Raw genomic sequence first — 15,335 nt, 5'->3', positions numbered from 1 at the left:
AAGGGGGCAAATCGCAGCGGGGGGGCTGTCAGGGTCTGAGCAGGGGGCAGAATTTTACTGGCCTGGGGGGTTCAAGCTACTGTAGCTAGCGGCAGAAGAGGGGCTGAAGGGCAAAAATCGGTGGTGGGGGGTGAGAGCCGGGGTTAAGCGGGGGAGGGGTGACACTGCCAGACCCCGTGCGGGTACAAAACCCCCGTTTAGGGAGGGGGAGGGGGGGGGAACAGTGACCCCGTGGGATGAGCCACACACTGTGCTCGCTAATCTAGGGGTGTGGGGGGGGCAGAGGCTGTTTTTGTTGTTCTCACAGGGACGCTGCATGTCAGCCTCGGAGCAGGGGGCGGGTTCCTGGGGCTGGGGTCTTAAAGGCACAGGCCTCCAATTCCTAGCCTGTCAAAGATTAATCAACGCAGCTCCTCTCTATCCTATACAAGTGTTGCAGGGCCAGGGCCGCCCAGACGGGGGGGGCCAAGTGGGGCAATTTTCTGCAGGGGCCCCCACGAATATGTCGGAGGCTGCCCCCGCCTCCGTCTTCCCCCGGTGTCTCAGCGTGCCGCGTCCGGGAGCGGCCCTGGCGCACTGCAGCGCGGTGGCTCCAACGCGGTCCGGGGCCGCTCCTGGTCGCAGCACACTGAGGCTCCAGGAGAGGGGGTAAGCGCCATGGTAAGGTGTGGGCCCCCCCCCCGACCCCATCCTAACCATCACCATCACCCAGCAACAGCCCATTATGTAATTGCAAATGTATACATCCCATTAAAGCATTGAATGTTTTTAAATAATGTATTTCGTGTATTTTCAAATTATTACAAATTAATTTTTGAATGTATGTCACTGGTTATTTTTTACATTTCAAAATACATGTTACTATAGTATTGCAACTGTTTTTATGGAAGGGGCCCCCAAAATTGCTTTGACCCAGGCCCCCTGAATCCTCTGGGCAGCCCTGTACACGGCTACGTTACTGATCCAGCCAGGAGACTGAATGCGGTGAAATATTGTACAGACACCCCCTCCCTCCAACTCTGCCTCTCACATTTTGAATATGTAAAAGTGTCTTCTATCAGTTTCTATGCCTATATGAAATCACTGCAGTTCATTTCTCTTATATAACGTGCTGAGTTGCTAACTCCCTCCCAGAGCCCACATGTCTGCACCCCCTCCTGTACCCCAATCCCATGCCCCAGGTCAGAGCCTGCACCCCTCACTCAAACTACCCAAACTACCTATAGCCTGCAACCCTCCTGCACCCCAACTCCATCCCAGAGCCTGCACCCCAAAAAGGGATGGATTAACTTTTTGTGGGCCTGGTGCTAAACATATTTGTGGTCCCCCAGGGGGGAAATGGGGACATGGGGCATGGGGGGCAGAGTCCTCAGAGCGACGGGCTGGCCGGGGGCAATGGGAGATGGGTCATGGCACGGCAGGAACAATCCTGCTCCACCTAGCCCAGTACAATGGCACTGTTTACAAACCGGGAGCTGCCAGACGCACACTGGCCATCCCGGCCCTGTGCTCCCATCATGCTTCTTCCCCTTCGGGGCGGGCCCATGACCCCAAGGGTGATACCAGAGTGGCCCCTTTGGTCGATCTGCTTCCTCCTGGCTAATGTGACAAATTGATCTATTGTACGATTGAGGCGCGCTGTTTCACGTATTTGTGTGTGAGTCCGTGAAAAGGGAGGTAAGCTTTGGGGGTACGGAGCATGCCCCTGAGCCCAAGGTGAGACCAGAGTGGCCCCTTTCATCGATCTGCTTCCTCCTGGCTAGCATGCCCCTGAGCCCAAGGTCATACCAGAGTGGCCCCTTCCATTTTTTCCACTGGCTTCCGCCTTCCTTATTTCCAATGACTTGTCTGCTCATGCACCTGTCACTGGTCCATGGGGTTGCGAATTAGGAGGGATGGGGTTTGTGGTCAAAAACACTCACGGTCTGCTTCCTCCTGGCTAATGTGCCAAATTGATCTCTATTGGTCAATTGAGGCGCACTGTTTCACGTTTTTGTGTGTGAATACGTGAAAAGACCCCCACAAACCCCCATGCCCAGTGCCCTCCCACAGACCACTCTGAACCCCCCCAGATCCTCTCACTGCCCAGTGCCCCCTAGCTGTAGACCCCCCACAGACCTCCGACAACTGCACAGTGCCCTGCCCCTCCCCGCCCAGAGCCCCCCTGCAGATTCCCTCACTGCCCAGTGCCCCCCACCGCCCCACTGCCACAACTGCACAGTGCCCCACCCAGATCCCTGCACACTTCCCAGTGCCCCAACACACACAGATCTTCCCACCCCTCACTGCACAGCACCCCCCCAGACCCACCTACTCTCCCACACCCTAACCCCCAGCCACAATACCCGGCCCTGATGGGAGGTGACTGTGTCTGCCAGGCTGAGCCGGCAGCGCAGCCACAGCTTGTCCTGGGGCAGGATAACTCCGGCCCTTGGGGGTGCAATCAGCCAGGCTGGCAGTCACGACTGGAACACAGGTATGGAGGGGTATGCGCTGTTTAGGAAAGACCGGGACAAAGGTAAAGGTGGGGGGGGCATTGTATGTCAATAGTGAAATAAGCTGTAAAGAAATAATAGTCGATGGAATAGATAACACAGAGTCCGTCTGGGCAATACTCACACTGGGTAAAAGGACTACTAGAGCCTCTCCGGGGATAGTGCTTGGGGTGTGCTATAGACCGCCGGGATCGACCCAGGATATGGATAAGGAACTATTTAATGTGTTTAGAGAAGTAAATACTAATAGAAACTGTATAATTATGGGGGACTTTAACTTCCCGGATATAGATTGGGGAACAAACGCTAGTAGCAATAATAGGGCTCAGATGTTCCTAGATGTGCTTGCTGATCAATTCCTTCATCAAGTGGTAGCTGAACCCACGAGGGGGGGGGGGGCATTTTAGATTTGATTCTGGTAAGTAGTGAGGACCTCGTTGAGGAAGTGGTAGTAGGGGACAATTTGGGCTCCAGTGATCATGAGCTAATTCGGTTTAAACTAAATGGAAGGAGTAACAGAATTAAGTCAAAGACTAGGGTTTATAATTTTAAAAAGGCCAATTTTAACAAATTAAGGGGACTGGTAAGGGAAGTGGATTGGGCAAACATATTAATGGATCTAAAGGCAGAAGAAGCCTGGGATTACTTCAAGTTAAAGATGCATGAGCTGTCAGAGGCCTGTATCCCAAAAAAGGGAAAAAGATTACTAAGCAAGAGATTTAGACTGAGCTGGATGAGCGACCGACTCAAAGGGGCGATTAGGAAAAAACAGAAAGCGTACAAAGACTGGAAGAGGGGAGTGATCAGCAAGGAAACTTACCTTAGTGAAGTCAGAGAATGTAGACATAGAGTGAGAAAGGCCAAAGGCCGTGTAGAGTTGGACCTAGCGAGGGGAATTAAAAGCAATAGTAAGAGGTTTTACAGCCATATAAATAGGAAGAAAGCAAAGAAAGAAGAAGTGGAACCACTGAAGACTATTGCCAGGGAGGATATTAAAGATAATCTAGGCATGGCGCAATATCTCAATGAATATTTTGCATTGGTGTTTAATGAGGCCAATGAAGGTATTAGGGTTACTAGCACCATTACAGAGGGGCATTCAGGATGGGGGATTACCGTATCCGAGGTAGAAACAAAACTCGAACACCTTAATGGGGCTAAGTCGGGAGGACCGGACGATCTTCATCCGAGAATATTCAAGTAATTGGCGCGGGAAATAGCAGGCCCATTAGCGATAATATTTAATGAATCTGTAAACTCGGGGGTGGTCCCGTTAGACTGGAGAATCGCTAATGTGGTTCCTATTTTCAAGAAAGGGAAAAAAAGTGATACGGGTAACTATAGGCCTGTTAGTTTAACATCTGTAGTGTGCAAGGTGCTAGAGAAAATTCTGAAAGAGAAACTAGTTGAGGACCTGGAGGTTAATGGCAATTGTGATAAATTACAACATGGTTTTACGAAGGGCAGATCGTGCCAAACGAATCTGATCTCCTTCTTTGAGAAAGTAACGGACTTATTAGATAAGGGAAATGCGGTGGACCTAATATACCTGGATTTCAGTAAAGCGTTTTATTCTGTACCCCATGAGGAATTATTGGTTAAACTGAAAAACATGGTGATTGATATGAAAATCCAGAGGTGGATAAGGAATTGGTTAATGGGGAGACTGCAGCGGGTCGTATTGAAGGGTGAACTGTCAGGTTGGAGGGAGGTTACTAGTGGAGTGCCTCAAGGTTCAGTTTTGGGACCCATTTTATTCAATCTACTTATAACTGACCTCGGAACCGATTGCAGGGGTGGGCTGATAAAGTTTGCGGATGATACGAAGGTGGGAGGCGTTGTAAATTCGGAGGAGGATAGGGATATTCTGCAGGGAGACATGAATGAGCTTGTGAATTGGAGTGTCAGAAATAAGATGAAATTTAATAGTGAAAAGTGTAAGGTGATGCATTTGGGGATGACTAACAACAATGTTAGTTACAAGATGGGGACGCATTGGTTAGAAGTAACGGAAGAGGAGAAGGACCTAGGGGTCCTTGTAGACCACCCCCAGGCAGCGACAGCCCTTTTGCACCAACCATCACCATCACCCAGTGAGAGCCCATTATGTAACTGCAAATGTCTACATCCCATTAAAGCATTTAATGTTTTCAAATGTTGGATTTAGTGTATTTTCAAATTATTACAAATTAATTTTTGAATGTATTTCACTGGTTATTTTTTACATTTCCAAATACATGTTACTAGAGTATTGCAACTTTTTTTTAATGGAAGTGGCCCCCAAAATTGCTTTGTATATGATGCAAATTGGAAGAGTAAAGTAAAAAAAATCCCTTTTCACGGATTCACACAAAAAAAAGTGAAACAGCATGCCTCAATCATGCAATAGATCAATTTGGCACATTAGCCAGGAGGAAGCAGACGGTGAGTGTTTTCAACCACAAACCCCATCCCTCCCGTTTCGCAACCATCCTCCCAGAGGAAGCAGACCGGGAGTGTTTTCCACCACAACCCCATCCCTCCCGTTTTGCAACCATCCCCCCCAGAGGAAGCAGACCGGGAGTGTTTTCCACCACAACCCCATCCCTCCCGTTTCGCAACCATCCTCCCAGAGGAAGCAGACCGGGAGTGTTTTCCACCACAACCCCATCACTCCCGTTTCACAACCATCCCCCAGAGGAAGCAGACCGGGAGTGTTTTCCACCACAACCCCATCCCTCCCGTTTTGCAACCATCCCTGGACCAGTGACAGGTGCATGAGCAGCCCAGTCATTGGAATTAAGCAAGGAGAAGCCAGTGGAAAAAATGAAAAGGGGCCACTGTGGTCTCACCTTGGGCTCAGGGGCATGCTCCGTTCCCCCAAACCTTACCTCCCTTTTCACGGATTCACACACAAAAAAGTAAAACAGTATGCCTCAATCATGCAACAGATCAATTTGGCACATTAGCCAGGAGGAAGCAGACTGGGAGTGTTTTCCACCACAACCCCATCCCTCCCGTTTCGCAACCATCCCCCAGAGGAAGCAGACCGGGAGTGTTTTCCACCACAACCCCATCCCTCCCGTTTCGCAACCATCCTCCCAGAGGAAGCAGACCGGGAGTGTTTTCCACCACAACCCCATCCCTCCCGTTTCGCAACCATCCTCCCAGAGGAAGCAGACCGGGAGTGTTTTCCACCACAACCCCATCCCTCCCGTTTCGCAACCATCCTCCCAGAGGAAGCAGACCGGGAGTGTTTTCCACCACAACCCCATCCCTCCCGTTTCACAACCATCCCCCAGAGGAAGCAGACCGGGAGTGTTTTCCACCACAACCCCATCCCTCCCGTTTTGCAACCATCCCTGGACCAGTGACAGGTGCATGAGCAGCCCAGTCATTGGAATTAAGCAAGGAGAAGCCAGTGGAAAAAATGAAAAGGGGCCACTGTGGTCTCACCTTGGGCTCAGGGGCATGCTCCGTTCCCCCAAACCTTACCTCCCTTTTCACGGATTCACACACAAAAAAGTAAAACAGTATGCCTCAATCATGCAACAGATCAATTTGGCACATTAGCCAGGAGGAAGCAGACTGGGAGTGTTTTCCACCACAACCCCATCCCTCCCGTTTCGCAACCATCCCCCAGAGGAAGCAGACCGGGAGTGTTTTCCACCACAACCCCATCCCTTCCGTTTCGCAACCATCCTCCCAGAGGAAGCAGACCGGGAGTGTTTTCCACCACAACCCCATCCCTCCCGTTTCGCAACCATCCTTCCAGAGGAAGCAGACCGGGAGTGTTTTCCACCACAACCCCATCCCTCCCGTTTCGCAACCATCCTCCCAGAGGAAGCAGACCGGGAGTGTTTTCCACCACAACCCCATCACTCCCGTTTCACAACCATCCCCCAGAGGAAGCAGACCGGGAGTGTTTTCCACCACAACCCCATCCCTCCCGTTTTGCAACCATCCCTGGACCAGTGACAGGTGCATGAGCAGCCCAGTCATTGGAATTAAGCAAGGAGAAGCCAGTGGAAAAAATGAAAAGGGGCCACTGTGGTCTCACCTTGGGCTCAGGGGCATGCTCCGTTCCCCCAAACCTTACCTCCCTTTTCACGGATTCACACACAAAAAAGTAAAACAGTATGCCTCAATCATGCAACAGATCAATTTGGCACATTAGCCAGGAGGAAGCAGACTGGGAGTGTTTTCCACCACAACCCCATCCCTCCCGTTTCGCAACCATCCCCCAGAGGAAGCAGACCGGGAGTGTTTTCCACCACAACCCCATCCCTTCCGTTTCGCAACCATCCTCCCAGAGGAAGCAGACCGGGAGTGTTTTCCACCACAACCCCATCCCTCCCGTTTCGCAACCATCCTCCCAGAGGAAGCAGACCGGGAGTGTTTTCCACCACAACCCCATCCCTCCCGTTTCGCAACCATCCTCCCAGAGGAAGCAGACCGGGAGTGTTTTCCACCACAACCCCATCACTCCCGTTTCACAACCATCCCCCAGAGGAAGCAGACCGGGAGTGTTTTCCACCACAACCCCATCCCTCCCGTTTTGCAACCATCCCTGGACCAGTGACAGGTGCATGAGCAGCCCAGTCATTGGAATTAAGCAAGGAGAAGCCAGTGGAAAAAATGAAAAGGGGCCACTGTGGTCTCACCTTGGGCTCAGGGGCATGCTCTGTTCCCCCAAACCTTACCTCCCTTTTCACGGATTCACACACAAAAAAGTAAAACAGTATGCCTCAATCATGCAACAGATCAATTTGGCACATTAGCCAGGAGGAAGCAGACTGGGAGTGTTTTCCACCACAACCCCATCCCTCCCGTTTCGCAACCATCCTCCCAGAGGAAGCAGACCGGGAGTGTTTTCCACCACAACCCCATCCCTCCCGTTTCGCAACCATCCTCCCAGAGGAAGCAGACCGGGAGTATTTTCCACCACAACCCCATCCCTCCCGTTTTGCAACCATCCCCCCCCCCCCAGAGGAAGCAGACCGGGAGCGTTTACCAAACTGCTACGCTGCGTGGCAGAAACCGCTCCCAGTAGCAAAACGGGAGGGGAGCATTTTGTGGGGCTACACCGGCCTGCGGGGAGGAGGGAAGAGTCGCCCCCTCCGGTTCTGATGCGTCTTACGCGAGGCCGCAGCTCTGCACCTGCTGGAGCTTGCCCTGGGGGATGAGGCGCTACGTCCCCAGGGCGGGGAGGCACAACGGGGTCAGGGATGCAGAGCATAGGCGTGCGCAGCACATTTCATTAGGGTGTGCACCCAGGGGATTTTTTTTTAAAGGCGATCATAAAGGATGGGATGTGGGAGGGGGTGCTGTGTGCAGGAAGGGGCTCAGGGCAAGGGATTGGGGCAGAGGAGGGGTGTATGGGGGGCTCAGGGAAGGGGGTTGGGTGCAGGAGGGGGCTCAGGGCAGGGGATTGGGGTGCAGGGTGTGGCAGGGGCTCAGGGCAGGGAGTTGTAGGGCAGAGGGTTGGGGTGTGAGGTGCAGGCAGGGGGCTCAGGGCAGGGAGTTGGGGGGCAGGAAGGGGGCTCAGGGCAGGGAGTTGGGGTGAGAGGTGCAGGCAGGGGACTCAGGATAGGGACTTGGGGTGCAGGAGGGTAGACTGGTTGCAGGCAGGCCCCGGGGCTGGGGATCTGGGCTCCCCCGTCCCTGCAGGCGGGCAGAGGGGGCCGGGCTGGGCGCTTGGGGCCAGGCTGGGCAGAGGCAGTCAGCGCGGATTGCAGCGGGGCTGGGCTGCTCCCAGGGCTGGAGGGTGTCAGGCGGAGCCCCCGAACAGGGCCGGCGAGTTGAGTTCGCAGCCGGGCTGCAGGAGGGCCTGTGGGCCGGGCTTGCTCCCGGGCCCCACTTAAGGTGGGCTGGGCTCAGGGGCGGCCTGACCCCCCCCCTGGTGGTGCCTGTCCCCCGGCCAGCGCGGGGGGCCTTGGGCGCTTGAGGGGGAGCAGCTGCCTGGGGGGCAGGGGGTTGTGGCAGCCTTAAGGTCACCAACCCGCGGGCCACCTTAAGCGGCTGTGTTGAGGCTGCCAGGGAGCACATGGGGCTGTTAAAGCAGCCAGCCCGGCCCTGGGGAAGGGGAGCCCAGCTCAACAGGGCTCAGGGCGGTGGGGGGGGATGTAGGAGGGGTTCGGGCTCCGGGCCGGCCTGGGGCCGCTTACCCGCAGGCACACTCCCTGCCTGCCAGTGCCCCATGCCGCGCCGCTCACCCCGTCCCCGTGCAGCCCCGGGGGAGGGGAGAGGCGGTGCAGCACAGGGGTCTGCACCCTGCCCTTGCCACACCTCCAGGTACCTCCCCTGAAGCTCCCATTGGCTGCGGTTCTCCGTTCCTGGCCAATGGGAGCTTCAGGAGGTGGTGCCTGGAGCAACCCCCTGGCCCCAGAGACATGGTGCCCTGTTGGCTGCTTCTGAAAGCAGCGCGGGGCCTGCAGCACCATGGGGGGCAAATCCCGCGGACCGGATCCAAAGCCCTGAGGGGCCAGATCCGGATCTGGCCCATGGGCATTAGGGTGTGCCCGGGCCCACCCCGTGCGCACGCCTATGATGCAGAGTCTCTCCACCCGAGCCCAGGTCTTGCCGCTCAGCCCCTGCTAGTGCAGCTGGGACGCACCTGGCAGGTCAGCCCCGCAAGCTGTGCCACCACTGCCTGCTGCTTGTGGGCTCTGGTGGGACTTAATTCTGGGATTTCTAGTGGCAACAAGAGCAGCACCGGGTCGCCCCTCTGCCTGCTCCCTTTTTCCCTGGGGGTCCTTGATATAAACATGTCTGTGGTGAAAGCTCTGTGCTATGCTTCAGGCGTGCTCAGGTGGGAGAGGCAAATCCCTCTCCACAGCCGCGAAGAGGAAATTATTGGTTCAGCCACAAAGCAGCCTAGGGAAACCCAACCAAGTAACCACATCCTTTGCATTAAGGAGAAAACAATTGAGAATCGCTGCTCTGTGGTATAGCATCAAAGATACTAGAGTAACTCAGCCAAGGGTCAGGGTGAGTAAGGTAGCAGGCACTTGAGAAATTCTGAAAATAAGATTTTAAAAAATTGCTTCTGCAGCAGTTTAGATACAGGACAGGTGATAGAATTTAATATCTTAAATGAAACTACTGTTATCACAAATTACAAGGTAAGAAATACGTAGTTAAACTTACAAACTAGAATAGCTTTAAAGGAGAGCTGTAAAGGGTAAAGTGAGTTTAAGCTATTATTGCTTTGCTTTTTTTAATGGAAAAAAGAATGATTGAAAGGTTTCTGTTAATTCTCCCCCCCCCCATTTTGCTTTTTTTTTTTTTAAACAAGAGAAATTCAAGTCTTGTTTATCCTGGCAGATTTTGGCTAGTGGAGTGCTACTGACATTGACATATCGAGACAAGGATCAGAGCTGTGAAAAGAGAAAGGAACTTTGAGTCAGATTGTTAAAGCAAATATGAAGCAAAATTTTAAATACCTATTTAACTCGTATTCTGAAGTAACTCATGGGGGAAAAGGATTCAATATCAATATGCTTTCAATTAAGATCTGATTGCTCATAATATACATCTCCTTTGACAACAGCAAGAAAACTAGGAAAGATCAGTCTTGCCTTTGAGTTTTATTTTTTTTTATTTTTATTTTTTTTTAAAAGGAGGAACATACCCAACTACATGCATCCGAAGAAGTGGGTATTCACCCATGAAAGCTCATGCTCCTATACATCTGCTAGTCTATAAGGTGCCACAGGACTCTTTGCTGCTTTTACAGATCCAGAGCAACACGGCTACCCCTCTGATACTTGATACTCAACTTTAAAATCCCTTATAGGTTTTCTTTCACTTGAGTGGAAACCTTACTATTGCTATTTTTTGCACTTCTTTTTTCGGTCCGTCTGCTATTAAAGTCAGTGAGAATTTTGCCATTTATCACATACAGTGGGGTCAAGATTGATCCCTCTGTCTTCCCACAGAGAGACAAGGTGCGTGAGGTAATTGGACCAGAAGTTGGTCCAGTAAAATATATTATCTCACCCACCTTGTTGTTCTAGTATCCTGGGACCAACAAGGCTACAACAATACTGCAAACAACATTGATTTTAATGGAAGTTAGGAGCCTAAATATCTTTGAGGATCTGTGTTTTAAAGCCATCTAGGCTATCAAGCTGTTCTGCAGTAGCTCAAGAGCATGGATTCCAACCTCAGGGCAGACTTAAGCAACAGGACACAGACCCCAAATGGGTTGTGAGTTCTATACTTAGACTTCACCAACAAATTATCAAGTGTAAACTCTTTAAGTACTATAACAGCCTTAACATGGAGTCATGGATAGTTTCCCCTTGGGTACTCTGATCTATTTTGCCGCCCAGGTAAGTTTGTCTTTGTGGTAGATGGTCTCTTACACCAAAAATCACAAAAATATTCAGGTTACTCCCAGTCCCAAAGGACCAGTTACTTACCCCATGTCAACTGCACCTGAGATCTCGCACCAAAAACAGTGCTTGTAGTTTATTATAGGATTGGCTATCTAAAGCTTTATTAAACTAGGAAAAGAAAATAAGAGAATTTATTTACAAGGTTAAAGACGGTAAACATGTATAAACACAAAAAGTAATAGATGCTTCTCTAATAAGCAAACTCTATATGTCCTTTAGGGTTATTCCAGGCCCAGCATTGGGGATCTTTTGCTTATGCTTAGTAATCCTGGCTCCCCAGAGTTCAAGGAGCATACAAGATAGTTGCTGCTTGTTAGGGCCTTTTATTCCTTCCCTTCTTCTGCTTCACATTGCAAGCTCAGTTACTGGGAGGAATTCAGTTGATCCGTCCTTACCTCTTCATTGGGTGGTGAGGGAAATGAGGCAGGGGTGGGGGAAACAATCAGCAAAGTCTTTTGTCCTCATGTTCCACAATGGTTCATCTGCCGTTGATGGGTCTTTTTTTGTTGAATAAGAGATAATGCCTCCTTTGGCAAACTAGTATTTCATGCTTGATAATGCTTCCCTTCTAACTGGTGATTTGCTGTTATGGAGCAACAGTCATGGAACAAACATTATTACCTTACAACATCGGATTCAGATGATATAAGTGAGATAAATACATGCAGCAATTTACAAGTATTCCATAAAGTCTAAACACTAAGCAAATTTGTGTAACTCTAATACTTATTTTAACAATACTAACACAGAAGTATGCCATACTGGTTCCAGTTATGTATTTTCAGTGTTCAGCTGAGGCCTAGGGGCCTTGACATGAGCTGGCACCTGGTCTGCCAGCATTACACAGGCTTTACTTTATCAGGGCTGGATATGTACAGTTGTTTTCTTTGGCCTCTGCTGCTCTGGAACAATCCTTCAACTTGGTTAACGTTTAGCCCAGAGCAGCAAAATTAAGATAGCATCAAAGGGGTAAACACTGTGCAGTAATTCAATCCTTGGCACACAGTGTAAATCAGGGGTTCTCAAACTGGGGGTTGGGACCCTTCAGGGGGTCCTGAGGTTATTACATGGGGGGGTTGCAAGCTGTCAACCTCCATCCCAAACCCTGCTTTGCCTCCAGCCTTTAAAATGGCGTTAAATATAAAAAAAAGTGTTTTTAATTTATAAGGAGGGGTCGCACTCAGAGGCTTGCTATGTGAAAGGGGTCACCAGTAAAAAAGTTTGAGAGCCGCTGGTGTAAATGAATTTACGTGAGTTGCAGCTTGCAAAAGGATGACAACTTTAGATGGAAGCAAAATATATTTTATATGTACATTTTGTGTTCAATATGCTTATGTATGTGAAACTAATAATTAGTTTCTTGTCTTGAATTTATATTTCTAAAAGTGGTAACCCCAAGAAAACCACTGAGTGTGATGCCATGTTATGGTGCAGGTAGGAGCCAGGAGCACAAAAAGGAAAGTGGTTTCAACAGAGGGAATTAGTATGATAAGGATAACAGAAGTGGCACAAAAGTCAGCACTGTTTCTGGGTGCAGTCAGATCTGCAATATTAACTCCTTCTAGCACAAGATGGTATGTCTACGCAGCACATTTTACTGAGTGGGAGCTAGCCTACCAGCTGGGGTCAACAGACAGGCTAGTGAGACTTCTGCTAGTGCTCTAAAAATAGCTGCATAAACAGTGCTTTGAAGTTGCACCTTGGGCTCTGAAATCTAGAGAGGGGAGGTGTGCTTCAGAGCTCAAGCTCCAGCCAGAGTCACAACATCAAAGCACTGTCTACGCAGCTATTTTTAGATGGTTAGCAACAGCCCAGTTAGCCCAAATCTGTTTACCTGGGCTGGGAGGCTCTCTCCCACTTGCTCCAAAATACCATGTAAGACATACCCTGACAGTCTCCATGGCCAGGGCTGCACTAGAAACTGTTGCCAGTACACTAATGAGAGTCAGGGTTAGGACTTGTTTTTACATTTCTATGTCTGCAAAAACCCCTAATGTAGATGCAATTATATTTGTCAATATACCATATTTCATTTGAGGAACCAGTATAAGTTTGTCTACACTAGGAGGTTTTGCCAGTATAGCTATAGTGTAGACTAGGCCACAAACAGAGTTTATATCCCATAAATTTCAATTGCCTGGCACATTTAAATTTTCCATCACTGAAAGAAACAATAATGAGGAATAGATAATGTATGGCACCTATGCATTCCTTATAGCACTTTGCTTTCTATAGTTTATATCTGAAGCTCATCAAGATCTTTATATAGTCTTTTTTTTTCTAAATAAATTTTCTCATCAACAGTAGTGTTCAGTAACCACCTTAAAAATCATGCATCTCCTGTAATATTTAGAAAGCACTAACTAGAGAGAACTATCAAACAATGAGTGATTAGGCTATGCAAATAGTAACCAAACAGAGTCTTGTTTTGGAGTTGGAGTGTGAAGATGAATGCTTTAGACCTTTTGGTTATACAATTATTACCACAGACACGAGGAGATAGGTCCCTTACTGCATAGGCAAACTAAATCCCTCAATCAGGCCCCAATGGGATTCATAAAACCCCAACTTAGCTGCCATTGAACCCTGTAGATGCCTAAACTTGCTCAGCACCCAAGGTTTTGCAGCAAAAAGTTCCCTAGGCACCTATGGTTATGCCCCTGTACATGTGCATTGCAGGCCCACTGTGGGTGTCCAGATGCCCAAGACCCAGAGCGATGCATGAACCAAGGGAAGATAGGGGTTTCTCCATCTAACTCATCTGCAGGGCCCAATATGGTAAGCATGCTCATAGCTCGTCTACCAGATCAGTCCCAGACATGAACTTGCACAAAACAGGTGGAGTGGGAAGGGAGGAGGAGGAGGACTCACCTCAACAGTGTTTAGAGCATTAATCTGGGATGAGGGAGACCCCCAGTTGAAGTCCCCACTTGGGAGAAGGGATTTGAACAGTGTTCTGTCACCCCTCAGGTGAGTGTTCTAACCTTTGGGCTATAAGATATTCTCATGTGAGGCTTCCTCAGTCTCCTCTGTTGAAGCCGTTCCACTAAAAATTAACCACTAAAAAGCCATTGGAGCAGGGGAACTAGATCGTGAGTCTCCTATGTGAGTGCTCTAACCACCAGGTTACAGAGTCATTCTCCTGCTTGCAGTTTCTCACGCTCTCTCTGGGCCAGTGACTTTTTAAATTATTTATTCACAGTGGAACAGCTTCCACAGAAGAGATAGAGGGAGCCCCCCATCAGAATATCCTATAGGCCAGTGGTTAGAGCACTCATATGTGACACATCCCTTCTCCCCCTCAGGTGGAGGGGGGACATGAACTGGGGGGTCTCCCACACTCCAGGTGAGTGTCCTAACCACTGGACTAAGAGTTACAAGGGTGGTGGTCTACCTTCTTCCAGACTTCACTTCAAAAACAGCATAGGCGCCTAACTCCAAGAGCTCAGGAGAAGACACTTTCCTGGAGCCTGGACTTAGGCCTGATCTGCACTCCACAGTTAGGTCAACATAAGTTGCTTTGCATTGATCTATTTGTGCATGTGCCTATGCTCAAATTTGTCTCCAGTCAATGTAAGTGCCCTGTTATGGCAACCCAGTAAAACCAACTCCCTGAATGGCATGGAGCCATGATTGACACTGAGGTGAAGACAGTGCAAGCGTAGATACTGTGACCTGTTTTGACCCTAAAAGTCCTCCATCACCAGTCCCACAATGTCCAAAAGTGACCGACGTGCTCACAATTGTGAACTCTACTCCCTAGCGGTCACAGAGACCAGAAGTGACGTACACCCCGTGCATATTGTTTAAAGCCTTTTCCTGGTTGCCCAGCTTGGCGAGCACACCTAGGAGCTTGTCCTTGTGTGCAACTGCGCAACCCAACATGCCAGCTCAATGCACTAGATGCGCTCCTACCTGAAGTGTACAGGAGGCATTGGATCTCCTGGGCCTGTGGGGGAAAGAGGTTGTGCAAGCACAGCTATGTAATGTATGGACTAGCTGTAAAAACGTGAACGTCAACAAAGAGATTGCACGGGATTTAGGCAAAGGGGTACGACAGGGATCAGCAACAGCGCCACGTGAAAGTGAAGGAACTTCACTAGGCATACCATAAGGCCAGGGCGGCCAACAATAGATCTAGTGCTGAGCTGTAGACCTGCCACTTTTACAATAAGCTGCAGCCATACTTGGCAGAGAGCCCACCAGCACCCCCAAAATCACTGTGGGTACCTAGGAGAAGCCCAAGATAGAAACCCCAGCTGGGAACAGTGAGAAGGAGAAGATGGGAGACACAGAGGTCCAGCCATATCAAGGCTCTGGTGGAGCCAGGACCTGTTCTAGACTCCACCAGAGTCTAGCCAGTCCCACCAGCCAAGTATGGACAAGCCTGATGAAGGGGAAAGGGCCTCAGGTAAGGGTGTGCATGCAGTTTTCTTTACAATGTTTACATTTAAAGATG

At 49.8% G+C, this 15,335-nt stretch overlaps 1 long non-coding RNA gene across 1 annotated transcript; it reads right to left on the bottom strand.

Moving 5' to 3' along the window:
- Positions 1–3,237: 3,237 nt before the first annotated feature.
- Positions 3,238–7,572, bottom strand: LOC135974257 (uncharacterized). The gene is made up of 3 exons (XR_010591476.1): positions 7,489–7,572; positions 4,273–4,362; positions 3,238–3,378 (listed from the first exon to the last, which is right to left on the bottom strand). It is a non-coding gene; the product is annotated as an uncharacterized LOC135974257 (long non-coding RNA).
- Between the last annotated feature and the right edge of the window lie 7,763 nt (positions 7,573–15,335).

The sequence above is a fragment of the Chrysemys picta genome, chromosome 1, assembly GCF_011386835.1.
Source record: "Chrysemys picta bellii isolate R12L10 chromosome 1, ASM1138683v2, whole genome shotgun sequence".
NCBI lineage: Eukaryota > Metazoa > Chordata > Testudines > Emydidae > Chrysemys > Chrysemys picta.
This window is presented reverse-complemented; position numbering and strand designations above follow the sequence as displayed.